Source organism: Crinia signifera, chromosome 2 (assembly GCF_055691185.1).
Source record: "Crinia signifera chromosome 2, ASM5569118v1, whole genome shotgun sequence".
NCBI lineage: Eukaryota > Metazoa > Chordata > Amphibia > Anura > Myobatrachidae > Crinia > Crinia signifera.
Window position 1 is genome coordinate 55,532,210 of NC_139218.1, and position 10,033 is coordinate 55,542,242.

The window sequence follows — 10,033 nt, forward strand, 5'->3', positions numbered from 1 at the left end:
TGGCACTCACATGGTTAACACGAATAAGGGTCAGACTAATACGAGTAAGGGTCAGACTAACACGAGTAAGGGTCAGACTAACACGAGTAAGGGTCAGACTCATACAGTAAGGGTCAGACTAACACGAGTAAGGGTCAGACTAACACGAGTAAGGGTCAGACTCATACAGTAAGGGTCAGACTAACACGAGTAAGGGTCAGACTAATACGAGTAAGGGTCAGACTAACACGAGTAAGGGTCAAACTAACACGAGTAAGGGTCAGACTAATACGAGTAATGGTCAGACTAACACGAGTAAGGGTCAAACTAACACGAGTAAGGGTCAGACTAATACGAGTAAGGGTCAGACTAACACGAGTAAGGGTCAGACTAATACAGTAAGGGTCAGACTAACATGAGTAAGGGTCAGACTAACACGAGTAAGGGTCAGACTAATACGAGTAAGGGTCAGACTAATACGAGTAAGGGTCAGACTAACAGGAGTAAGGGTCAGACTAACACGAGTAAGGGTCAGACTAATACAGTAGTACAATGGGAAACATGCTCAATAGTAAGTGGAGAATAACACATCAGACATTGATTGATTTGTCTTACTTTTTATTGTTGAAACAGCAGATAGATACATATACTGTATACATGCATCTGTATGTGAGTGTATAGTTACACATAATAGGCCACTCAACGGACCAAATGACTCCTCAGAAAGTGACAGCAAAATGATATGTTTCAAACTTGCTGGATATGGAGAGAGGGAGTTGTGAAGACAGAGATTGGGGGTAGGGGGTTACCCGTCAACGGGACAGGCTTGGGTAGGGGGATAAGCTGTCAACAGGACAGCAGGACATGTCAACAGGACATGCTTTTTAACATTAATTATAAAAGTTGCATAAACTTCAATGATTCAAGTTGTATGCATATAACAATCAATATAAACTTTAAAGCTGCAAGTTCCCAAATTCTGGGACATGCAGCACAAGATGGAAATGACTCAGTGAGTCCGATGTCCAGGTTCTGGTCTTATATATCCACCTTGGGCATCCCATCCTCCTCGTCCTGGCACAGGAAGCCCACAGAGACAGGCTTGTAGTAGATGTCATTCCTATAAATAAAAACCTTGATCAGTGACTGTTATTGTGAAGACACAAATGTTTCCCATGTACAAGTCATGTCATTATTCCCTGCCCTGCTGCTACCAGCGCCTGCACCATGTTAGTGGCCCTTACTGACTACATTTATCTGTACCTACCAGGGGGAGGAGTCTCTGCTCGCACAAGAGCCTCTGTTGTTATCTGATGGGGTTTCCACCAGGTCCAAGAGCTCTGAACAGTCACTGCTGCCGCTAACAGAGGAATCCAGAGACGTCGTATCATCTGAAAATGAAAGCCAGAATCCAATTGGTTGCTATAGGCAACATCACCTCTTTTCATTGTAGTAAATGTACATATATACCAGTTACCTGTCTGTCACAGAACTCCCAGCTTATTACATATATACTAGTTACCTGTCTGTCACAGAACTCCCAGCTTATTACATATATACTAGTTACCTGCCTGTCACAGAACTCCCAGCTTATTACATATATACTAGTTACCAGCCTGTCACAGAACTCCCAGCCTATTACATATATACTAGTTACCAGCCTGTCACAGAACTCCCAGCTTATTACATATATACTAGTTACCTGCCTGTCACAGAAATCCCAGCCTATTACATATATACTAGTTACCTGTCTGTCACAGAACTCCCAGCCTATTACATATATACTAGTTACCTGCCTGTCACAGAACTCCCAGCCTATTACATATATACTAGTTACCAGCCTGTCACAGAACTCCCAGCCTATTACATATATACTAGTTACCTGCCTGTCACAGAACTCCCAGCTTATTACATATATACTAGTTACCTGCCTGTCACAGAACTCCCAGCCTATTACATATATACTAGTTACCTGCCTGTCACGGAAATCCCAGCCTATTACATGAATACTAGTTACCGGCCTGTCACAGAACTCCCAGCATATTACATATATACTAGTTACCTGCCTGTCACAGATCTCCATACCTCCCAACTTTATGAATGTCAGAATAGGACACTCGCCTCAAAAGGGGACGTGGCATATGCAAAAGGGCGTGACATATGCTAATTAGGCCGTGCCCCATTTTCGGTCACGACTAGCCGCTGCGCACAGCGTCTATTCTGTCAGATTGGGGGAGACTCCCAACTGCCCCCCCCCCCCCTGCAGCGGGACACTGCCGGCCACGGGAGGGACACGGGAACATCCCCAAAGACCACGGGACAGTTGGGAGGTATGGATCTTACAGCCTATTACATGAATACTAGTTACCGGCCTGTCACAGAACTCCCAGCATATTGCATATGTACTAGTTACCTGCCTGTCACAGAACTCCCAGCTTATTACATACATACTAGTTACCTGCCTGTCACAGAACTCCCAGCTTAGTACATATATACTAGTTACCTGCCTGTCACAGAACTCCCAGCTTATTACATATATACTAGTTACCAGCCTGTCACAGAGCTCCCAGCCTATTACATACTGTATACTAGTTACCTGCCTGTCACAGAAATCCCAGCTTAGTACATACATACTAGTTACCTGCCTGTCACAGAACTCCCAGCTTATTACATATATACTAGTTACCAGCCTGTCACAGAACTCCCAGCCTATTACATATATACTAGTTACCTGCCTGTCACAGAAATCCCAGCCTATTACATACTGTATACTAGTTACCTGCCTGTCACAGAAATCCCAGCTTAGTACATATATACTAGTTACCAGCCTGTCACAGAACTCCCAGCCTATTACATATATACTAGTTACCAGCCTGTCACAGAAATCCCAGCTTATTACATATATACTAGTTACCTGCCTGTCACAGAAATCCCAGCCTATTACATACTGTATACTAGTTACCTGTCTGTCACAGAAATCCCAGCTTAGTACATATATACTAGTTACCAGCCTGTCACACTGACGGAACATAACAGTAATGTCAGCACCACCTGTGCATGTGTCCGAACAAAGCAACACTACAATTAGACAAGTGATCAGAAACAAGCAGCCAATGCATAACACATGGGGACTCTTTGAAAAAGCCCTCTGAAACGCGTTAGCGGTCTACCCAGCTAAATGCCTTTTTGGAATTATTTGCCCAGACACCATTAATTCCGGATCTACAAGCCTCCCATGCATAATCTACATTGGCACCACTACATCTGGGGAGAGAGCGGAACAGATCTGATGTCACCACGCACCTGAAAGCCGCTAGGAGAACTCCAGGTGAGACTGGGGAGAAACGGCAGTGCAGGTGAGAGCAGCGCTAGCCGCCCGGACCAACCACGTGGGTGAGTGACACGCCAGCTCTAACATCTCCACGGTGTCCCCCCCACAACCCGCTCACCGGAGGGACACTCCGTATAGGCTGGGACCAAAGCGCACAGTGTGCGCAGGTGAGAGACGCGCCACTGTGCACTACTACCAGTTACTAAATATTTGTCACAAACTTACCACAGACGTTGTAGGTCCCGCATTATATTTCAACTAAAGGGACTGTATCTGGAGGCAAGGGCTATTAGCGCCCTGCAAACGCAAACATTCTTGCAAAGGAACTAAGGGGTTTATTCTAGTTCATTCTTTCTGACAAAATCCTTCTTAGATGGACAAAACCATGTGCACTGCAGGTGGGGCAGATGTAACATGTGCAGAGAGAATTAGATTTGGGTGAGTTATTTTGTTTCTGTGCAGGGTAAATACTGACTGCATGATTTTACACTTCAATATAGATCTCACTTTGAAGAAAAACCCCACCCAAATCTAATTCTCTCTGCACAAGTTACATCTGCCCCACCCGCAGTGCACATGGTTTTGTCCATCTAAGAAGGATTTTGTCAGAAAGAATGGACTAGAATAACCCCCTAAGTGTTTCCATTCCATAGACGAATGGACTGAGTATCTTTATATATTTCAAGGCTCAAAATCTTTTTACTGCATAATTTTTTTATTGCATGATTTTTTAAATAAATAACAGGAATATTTATTTGCTGTTTGGTTGTACTATATTGTGAAGTTCTAGGTGGCCGCCTATAAAATTGTATTGTCTTTATATATGTTCTTTTTTAAGAAATTAAATATACATAAAATTACCAACTAAAATTAATGAAAATGTGTGTGTGGTGCATTTTTGAACAAAAGAATAGCACAGAGACTCCATTTTTTTATGTTTTCAATTGTATCTGTTTGTGACCTGCACCTTCATTGGTTCAGGTGATAGACAGTTGTAGGGTACCTGCACTGGTACACACAGGAGGACTGCAGCTGAATTATAAATTCATTTATATTCTTTAAAAAACAAAAAAAAACTTTTTTCTTTTATATATAATAATTCTGTTATTTCTCAAACTAGCGCCCAATTCACCACTAAAATCGAGTGGTTTCTGTTGCATAACACCTGGGGAACCTTACATCCAGCCCGTACATAACACCTGGGGAATCTTGCATCCAGCCCGTACATAACACCTGGGGAATCTTGCATCCAGCCCGTACATAACACCTGGGGAATCTTGCATCCTGCCCGTACATGACACCTGGGGAATCTTACATCCGGCCCATACATAACACCTGCGGAAGCTTACCTGCACCGAACAGGAAAAAGGCGACTCTCTCCGATATAACTGCATTCACTGCTGCTACTACTGCAGCATCTGCTGGTGGAGGTGATGCTTCTGTGAGGTGCCCTGTGGTGTAGCTGCTGCTGGAGTCAGAGTCACTGCTACTGGATTCAGAAGCACAGCTGCTGCTGTCTGAGGAATCAGTACACATTTCTAGAAAGTGATAGATAGAATCAGATTGCTTGTTATAGGCAATATCCTGGGGAATCTCACATCCAGCCCATACTTAACACCTGGGGAAGCTTACATCCAGCCCATACATAATACCTGGGGAAGCTTACATCCAGCCTGTACATAACACCTGGGGAAGCTTACATCCAGCCCATACATAACACCTGAGGAAGCTTACCCTCACTGGGCAGGTAGATGTCCTCCTGCGCCAGAGGTGTGCCCACCTTCACAGTAATGGGCTGGACCATGTCCTCCTGCTCCAGAAGTTTGCCCACCACACGTAGAGGAGTGGAGCAACGACTGGTGGAGGGATTCGCAGCACTAATGGGCTGGACCATGATCCTCCTCACTTTGGCGGACTTGCCTGTCTATAAGGAGCAGAGGAAGAGACACCATGAGCTGTGACTACATAACTCTACATAACAGTTTAGTCACTTTTTACCATAGAAGCAATAGCACAGATCAGGGCAGTGGAATCAGCTGGAGCGTCACCATTGTGGCTTATAAGTTATTGCTATAACTATTAGTGCCAATGTCAGCAGTTATAATAAGATTATAGCAATGGATAATGATAGAGATTAGATGCGCTTATTTTATTTTTTTTGTTTACTGTATTTTCACTAAATTTCTTATACTGTCAGTAACATATAACCATTGTTAGTGTAACACTCACTGGAGAGTACAAAGTGACCATGTCCCTTTGCCCACACATTACAGATTTATTTCAGTGATCGGCAGATTTTTCCATCTAAAGATTGCATCTTCATATCTGGAAATTGCCCAATCGATTGTCATTTCAGCTGTTCATAATGTAAATAGATGAAGAAGACGAATTGGGAATGCCCACACATATAAAAAAGATCTGCAGATAATACCAGATTATTAAACATGTTTAAAAACCTGATTAAGCAATCGATTGGCAATTTTGATTGGGATTGCCAAAAGGGGGAGCCCACACATCTAAAATTAATTGTGGCAATCATCTCCATATCTGAAAATTGTCACAATTAATTGCTGATGTATGGGGACCGTAACAGTGAGTGTGTTATTGTGCCCGTCCTCAGGGCACAATTACACGGAAGAGAAACGTTTCTCTCCCATTTTATTGAGCACTGAGGACAGGGGTAACCTCAAGAGTGCTTGGCACTTCAATACACACTTCTTATTGGCCACATGTACTTTTAGTGATTTCTTCTGTGCCTCCCACCGCTGGATTGTGTACATTACTCTGAGGGATGGCACCTTCTGTGGCTTTATTTTGGCGAGTGCCGGCATACTGTGGATGTGTATATATATATATATATATATACGAAAGAGCAATAGCGGCACTCCCGGGGCTTGTAGTGCCCTGGGTGTGCCGCCATCGCTCTTTCGTATGTATTTGGTGTGACCTAGGAAGGCACCCAGGCACCTACATCTATACACCACAGGAGTGCCGAATCATTGGATTGTATATATATATTCCACCGTTCTTGATAAAAGTGCACAGGGCACTGAAACGTTGACCACATTACGGTCCCAGTTGTCTTTATTTGTAAGTCCGCGAGTGCCACCCAAGTACACCACGTTATATATATATATATATATATATATATATATATATATATATATATATTGCCATCAATGGGGGAGAATCAGATGTTTGCCTTCATCGATGGTGCAATATAATTCCTGTTATGTCCTGTCCCTGGAACTGATTGGCCAACGAGCTAGTCTGTCTGGAGAACTTTAATACTTTGCTATTAAAGTTCTCCTTCTGCAAAACCCTTGGAGTGCCGTGTTGTGGACCTCATCCAGACCCCACCTGCCATTTGTACATTTTCATCAAGAGCACTCAGGTATCTGCCTTATAAACTAGAGTGCCAGCTCACAGCACCAAAATATCTATCTCTTATATATTTAGCCAAATCTGTCACTCATAACGTTCCCACCCAGCGTTCTACACAAACCCACCCCCCCTAGGGAAAAGACCAGTGTTATACACACCACTACCCCCTTGACATCACCTCCCCCCGCCCATCCTGTACCGCCACAAGCAGGTGCCACCCCTAGGTGGGAAATCCGGCCCTGGCTGCCGCGCTGCAGATTCCCCTACTGCCAGAAGTGTCCCCACGGTCCTCTGCACCAGCACCACAACTTTAATCAATGTCTTGCCCACATACCACTATTATACAGCCTCCTGCTCTCATGCACCTTCACTCCCTCCCAGTGGGAGGAGACGCTCACCCACTGCCGGGAGCTGCATACTGTGCTCCACCCTCCTCCAGTTCTAGGGATGCCCATCGACCATCAATGATTTCAAATCATCGATGGTTTATGGCCGATGTTGAATACTTTTGCCATCGATGTGGGAGGACCAGATGGTTTCCCTACATCGATGGCAAAGGAGAACCGATCAAGTTTCAAATTTTTTTAAGGAGCCGGGACACGGAGCATAGCTCCACCCCCCACACCCGGAAGTCCCGCCACCGAGTTCTGATTGACCCACGGCCTATTCAGTCAGATATAATGGATGACCATCGATAGCTACAACAATCGATGGTTATCCAAGTAATATTTTTCTATTACCGATGGCAGGGTGCAAAATCGTCATCAATGCCAACCATCGATGGTGTCTGCACCAATGGCCATCCCTACTTTGCAACAGCCAAAAACCTTTACTACCCCTCATGCCCACACACCCCTATCACTGCTCTGCCTCCTGTTCTCATGCCCTGTAACTTCCGCCAGTGGGGACCCGCTCACCCTGTGTTGCCCACATTCCCCTATCATGCTTTACCGCCCAGCATCCTGCTCTTATGCACCCTTACGGCCTCACAGTGGGAGAACACACTGACTCAGGGGCACCGTCCTGTACTCCTGCGCTGCCAGGCTGGATGCTCACCCACTGGCTGGAGCTGCACAGTGTCCCCCACCCTCCTCTGCACCAGCACAAAAGCTTTAGTCCCCCTCATACCCACACACCCCTATCACTGCGATGCCTCCTGTTCTCATGCCCCGTAACTTCTGCCAGTGGGGACCCGCTCACTCTGTGTTGTCCACATTCCCCTATCATGCCTCATAGCCCAGCCTCCTGCTCTCATGCACCCTAACTCTCACCCAGTAGGAGGAGACGCTGACTCAGGGCCACCGTCCTATACTCCTGTGCTGCCACGCTGGACCCTCACCCACTGACAGAAGCTGCACAGTGTCCCCCACCCTCCTCTTTGGTCCCCCTCATACCCACACATCCCTATCACTACCCAGCTTCCTGCTCTCCTGAACCGTAACTTCCACCACTGGGGAGTCGCTGATGCTGTGTTGCCCACATACCCTTATCATGACTCGTAGCCCAGCCTCCTGCTCTCATGCACCCTAACTCCCACCCAGTAGGAGGAGACGCTGACTCAGGGCCACCGTCCTGTACTCCTGTGCTGCCACGCTGGACCCGCACCCACTGCCAGAAGCTGCACAGTGTCCCCCACCCTCCTCTTTACTCCCCCTTATTCCCACACACCCCTATCACTACCCAGCCTCCTGTTTTCCTGTGTCGTGACCTCCGCCAGTGGGGAGCCGCTGACTCAAAAACACCCTACTATACTATTGCGCACACACACCTAAACAACACGCACGCACACCCCCACACACCCACAAAAGTCACTGTACCCTCCACACTATCAATGTACATCTAATGGTGTGTACACACTTGTACAATCTGCATGAGATCCAGATGAGATTTTGACTATATAGTCAAAATCTCATCTAGATCTCTTGCAGATTGTACAAGTGTGTACACAGCATTACTCTGTAACCGCTTTTTAATTAAACAAAACAATGCACACCCCCTTCCAAATCATATGCTCTCTATTTAACACATTTCACCTATAACTCAAGTTGCAATACAGGCCATCTTTCATACAATTCTAACCATATGTCTCACAATACAAACGTTCACAAATTATATATATATATATATATATATATACTTCATATGACTGGCAATACTGATACATTATTTACTGCTGTGTATTGGCTCTTAACTTGAGACACAGTAATCACAATGCAGCCAGTACTTCTGAGTCATGTCTACTATAAATAGAGAGGCAATGCCATCCACATGTTATCTTGACAAAGGTCCTGGAGGAGGACCGAAACGTAGATGCCCTGCACCCTCTGCCATGCTGCCTGAATAAACTCTGTTGACTGAGAAAAACAGACTGGGGAGTGACGCCATTTATTTGGGAGATATATATATATATATATAAATATATATATATATATATAAAACAAGGAAGGCAGAAGAGGGCGCTTCATGGTGCATTAAAAATGATTTAATAAGGATCCAACAAACATTTGATCCACAGTAAAAGCAAGGCAAATGCTCGTACCAAACAAATTCACTCTGTGGGCTGGTTACCACATGGCGTTATAACAGGGTTGCCGACTTTGAGATTCTCCTCTCCGGGAGAAGCCCGGAGAGGAGAGATTCAGCAGACACTCAGGGGGCGGGGCTTGCGAGTGACATCACTAAGCCCCGCCCCATGCTGGTAAAGCAGCTAATTCACGGATCTCCGTGGAGGGGGCGGGGCTAAAATGACGCGATTTTGCCGTTTTAGCTCCGCCCCCTCCTCTGAGACCCGAGGATTGCGGCATTTTAATGCCGCGATCCGAGGGTCAGCGGGGGTCCCCCCTGAATCCGGGAGGGTTGCCCACCCTTCCGGGGGGCCGGGAGGGGGACCCGATTTTCGGGAGACTCCCGGAAATTCCGGGAGGGTCGGCAACCCTGCGTTATAATATACCAAGGCAAAATCAGCTCACGGTTCCCAGGCGGGCCAGTAAATCACTCCAGGACGCTGCAGCTAACACACGCTGGGAGCCGGCTGTGATCCCCCGCGTCCTCCTACAGCTTTCAGCGCAATCCAGCGTGTGTTAGCTGCAGCGTCCTGGAGTGATTTACTGGCCCGCCTGGGAACCGTGAGCTGATTTTGCCTTGGTATATTATAACGCCATGTGGTAACCAGCCCACAGAGTGAATTTGTTTGGTACGAGCATTTGCCTTGCTTTTACTGTGGATCAAATGTTTGTTGGATCCTTATTAAATCATTTTTAATGCACCATGAAGCGCCCTCTTCTGCCTTCCTTGTTTTAGATCAATTTATGCCCATTGGACCCAGGGTATCCGTGTATA

The 10,033-nt window shown here is 45.9% G+C and overlaps 1 long non-coding RNA gene across 1 annotated transcript; it reads right to left on the reverse strand.

Moving 5' to 3' along the window:
- Positions 1–653: 653 nt before the first annotated feature.
- On the reverse strand, positions 654–4,764 carry LOC146058738 (uncharacterized). The gene is made up of 3 exons (XR_014469929.1): positions 4,660–4,764; positions 1,247–1,370; positions 654–1,099 (listed from the first exon to the last, which is right to left on the reverse strand). It is a non-coding gene; the product is annotated as an uncharacterized LOC146058738 (long non-coding RNA).
- Positions 4,765–10,033: the final 5,269 nt, after the last annotated feature.